Source organism: Vespula pensylvanica, chromosome 3 (assembly GCF_014466175.1).
Source record: "Vespula pensylvanica isolate Volc-1 chromosome 3, ASM1446617v1, whole genome shotgun sequence".
In the NCBI taxonomy this organism is placed as follows: domain Eukaryota; kingdom Metazoa; phylum Arthropoda; class Insecta; order Hymenoptera; family Vespidae; genus Vespula; species Vespula pensylvanica.
The window spans coordinates 1832607-1837039 of record NC_057687.1 but is presented as its reverse complement, the minus strand read 5'-3'; positions in this window follow the sequence as shown (position 1 = coordinate 1837039).

Here is a 4433-nt window from a genome sequence, read left to right as displayed (position 1 = left end):
TCTCTTCCCTTTTCTTTTCTGTTTATCCCTCTCTCTTTTTTCTCTCTCTCTCTCCCTCTCTTTCTTTTTCATTGTTCTTCAAACTTAAATAATCTCCCTATTAATTTACAAAACAAAAAATTTTCCCAATCGAACTTAAACTTTTATCTTAACTTTAATCGTAAGTTCAATCTTTAATCTCTGAATTTTTATTTTTAAATTTGAATATATTCTTTTAATTTTTGCCTCTCTCTCTCTCTCTCTCTCTTTTCTCTCTCTTTCTTCTTTTTTGGTCTCTTTCTCTCCTTACTTAAAAGATCACAATAAAGCAACATATTCTCTCTCTCTCTCTCTCTCTCTCTCTATCAAAGACTTCCAAGAGAGAAAGAGATAGAGTGTATCAACGACGTCGAGACGAGGTAATCCGTTACAAAGTACTCGTTCGGCTTTTAATAATGCACTTGCACGCACGAGAGGAAGCCTCGAACGCGAGTCGATCGCTCGGGAATGGCTTCGAATGGTTTTCAGTACTCCTACATTCTCCCTCTCTCCCTCCCTCTCTCTCTCTCTCTCTCTTGCACACGTTCATCACCGTAGCAACGAGAACGCGTTCGTGAAAGGAGGGTGTGGGTCGGTCGAGTATTATGGCAGGATATCGCTATGGGATCCCATAGTACGATGATACTACGTACTACCTCTGAAGTGGCTCGGTCTCGTTGTCGTGAGGCGACCAAGCGAGTTCCAACAAACTCACTTCGAACTTAACGCCCCGCGCTAAACGACCGAGGAACGCAAAGCCATGCCCGAAGCGAAGGCGTTCGTCCTTCGGGGATGAGGTTCAGGGGTGTAATGTTGAGAAGGGTGCTTTTCGTAACACAGAGAGAGAAAGAGAGAGAGAGAGAGAGAGAGAGAGAGAGAGAGAAATTGTGGATGGAGAAAACGAAGAAGGATTCTCTCACTCTATCTCTCTCTATCTGTCTCTTTATCTCTCTCTATCTTTCTCTTTATCTCTCTCTATCTTTCTCACTCCTCTTTCCAACGCAGCACATTGATGAAAAGCAACCGACCGAGCCGGATTAATTCTGCCGGATTAGCGGCTTTACCACGAATTAGGCGTCGGTTACCGGCCTAATAAAATCGTCGAGGTGTGCACCACCGGCCTCGTGCTGATGGAATTTCCATGAATCTTCGAAACTCTTACTCTTTACACGATTCTCTTGAGAAATATTAACTTATGATAAATCGAGTGAACTAAGAAATTGTTTCTATTATACATAGACGCACACGAACAAGCACTGTTTATTTTTGTTTGGATCTGTTTCAAACGTTTTGATCAGAGAATATTACTATATCAAAATAAATATTATTTGATATAAATAAAATCTACGATGTGAACGTATCGAAGAAAGTATCAATAAACATCGATTATCAACAATTACAAAATCTCATTGCACGTTTAAATCTTAATGCACACGAAGATATGAAGAAACGTTTAGAAAAAGGAATTATTAAAAGAGAGCTTCAATCAAAATAAATCGATTTATCGCTTCATGAAAATCTTGCTTGTATAAAAGAGCCTGTGATAATAAACTTAGGTACTTACTTTGAACTTATAACGTGAACGGAGTGCGCGAAAGTGTATTTACGAATCGTACGTCTCGTACGAGCGACTGCGTGTATGTATTTGTGTGAAAAAGAGAAAGAGAGAGAATGAAGAAGGGAAAGAGAAAAAGAGATCGAGAGAGAGAGAGAGAGAGAGAGAGAGAGAGAGAGAGAGAAAGAGAATTCGCTGTAAGAGTGGGGGTCGAACAGTTCGTCATTGTCGTAGGAGGGGTAAAGGAGGGGAAGTGGTATATTGAGGGAAGCATCCAACCGGAGGCGGATTAATTCAGCCAGATTAACGCCTTTGCCGAACGACCGTACGACTCGCATAACGTTGGCTAATGAAAGAAAGTCGATAAGGATATCCCCTAAAAATCTGCTTCAGTCGATTCCCTTCGGATCGTTGCCTTTCGATCGCATTATACCGACAAATACGATTAATCTCTTCGGAAGTTTGAATCGATCGATAGATACATTAAACATCAATCGCTTTGAATTATAAACGATTTTTTCTTTTTTTTTTTTTTTTTCGTTTTTCTTTCTTCTCTTTTGCTTCTATTTCGATAGAGAATTGAAAATATACAAAGTGTCTTCTTCAACCGGATCGTACGAAATATATTAATATTTATACGTCTATTCTTCGGATCGTATAAAAAATGATATTTTAAGAATGACACTTCTTGTAAACGTTAGAACGATCTTTTCGTGACAAATAGAAAAATAGAATCGTATCTTATTTACGTACGTATTCGTATTTCACGGATAATCTTTAATGGTTGATCATTCGATACGAACTGTATCGACGTAACAAATAGAACGAATAACGGAATGAACGAATGTGATGGACGATGAAACAAAAAAAAAAAAGAAGAAGAAGAGAAAAGGAAAGAGAAAAGAAAAAGAAATAAAGGACAAAGTAAAAAAAGAAGACAGGAGACTTTAACACGATGAGACTATGTAACAATAAAGAAACACAGCCGAGGACAGTATAATAAGATCGAGATCGGTATCGATGGAGTCGACACCACCATGACGAGGTAATCGAAAGAAAAAGAAGATTGTCAAAGAAACCCATTCCTTTCTCCAATCGATTCCTCTCCTCTGCGTGACATTACGTGGATCAGGCGAGAGCTCCGAAAGGGAAGTTTTGGCCTTCTTTGAAGGTAAAGAACTCGAAGAAGAAATGCTCCGTCCAATTTTCCAGTCAATACCTTCCAACGTGCTGACTCTATTAGCCTGATTTTTGGTTGGCTCGAAAAACGAGACGATTTCTCGCACGCACAATTTATCTCTCTGTCTCTGTCTCTCTTTCTCTGTTACTCTTCGCGTTCTTGCCAGAGTGGTAACACGTCGAGGGTGAGTGAAAGAGGAGGACCAGGGGGTTGAATGTGGACTGAAGAGAGAAAGAGAGAGCGAGAGAGAAGGAGAGGGAGAGATAGAGATAGAGATAGACTACGCCTCGTTTTTCATTTCTTTCCGCGAGCACAACGGACAAAGGCCATTGTGGAGTATCCCATTGTGGAGGATTAACGTATGCACACGCACACAGATACATAGATACACTGAGAGAACGAGCAAGCGAGCGAAAGAGAGAGAAAGAGAGAGAGAGAGAGAGAGAGAAAGAGAGAGAAAGAAACAGTCGGGCTTGCACGGCTCCTCATCGCTTTCGCTTTGGCTTTGGCTTCGCTCGTTCGGAGCTCACGCACGCATCCGACCGTCGAGGAATCCGAGCTGACCCCCCGGGTGACACGTTGCATATTTATACCAGGAAACGATCGGTCGTCACTCCACAACGACGACGACGACGACGACGACGACGACGACGACGACGACGACGACGAAGACGACGAAGACGGTTACTCCTCGTGCCGATATATCTGCTCGGTGGAAATGAAGATGGCCGACTCGTACGATCATCTTTCTCTTTCTAACACAAATACATACATATCGAAATATATGTGTGTATGTACTCTGTGTGTATGCGTATATGTATGTGTGTGTGTCTGTGTGTGTTTGTGTGTGGAGAGAGAGAGAGAGAGAGAAGAACTCATGGTCTCATCTTCTACCTCTATGTTACACGTACTTACTTACCTACCTCTTCTACCTACATTTATTTAATATATGCATCACACCGATGTAAAGCCTCGTCGTTCTGGTATCGACGAACGACGATGACGATGTCGTTTCGTTTCGGGAAAGTCGATGACCAGCTGTGTGTTCGTGGTTCTTAACGGTCCCTTCGACGTCCATGTATATTATATTATAGTACCTATATAGGTACCTTCTTCGTCCTTCTTCCTTTTTCTCTCTTATTTTCTTTAAACAACTCAGTTGAGAAAGGTATAGAAAAAAGAAAGAGAAAGAGAGAGCCAGAGAGAAAGAGATAGATAGATAGATAGATAGATAGATAGATAGATAGATAGGTAGATAGAAAGAGAGAGAATATCTCGGAAGAATCGCGATCTTGAACCTGGAAGAATATGTCCGCTTAACGGAGTACACGGTAACAAGAGCCACGAATGCGATCCTTGACACCATGCTTGCGGCTTGTCTCGCGCTATCAATGACGCTCAGCAACGCGGAAGCCATTAGCCATATGGCATATGCCGAGCTGTACCGTCTATCCGTCTATCCGTTCCTTCGTTCGTTCCTTCGTTCGTTCCTTCGTTCGTTCCTTCCTTCCTACGACGCGTGATGGCCGCGTTCGTTTCTTCACTCCTCAGGAATCTTTTAACGAAGCGAGGTAAGAAAGAAGAAACAAGCTTCTATGTGTATGTCTATGTTTGTCTGTGTAAGCTGGAGAAATAGAGAGAGAGAGAGAGAGAGAGAGAGAGAGAGAGAGAGAGAGAGAG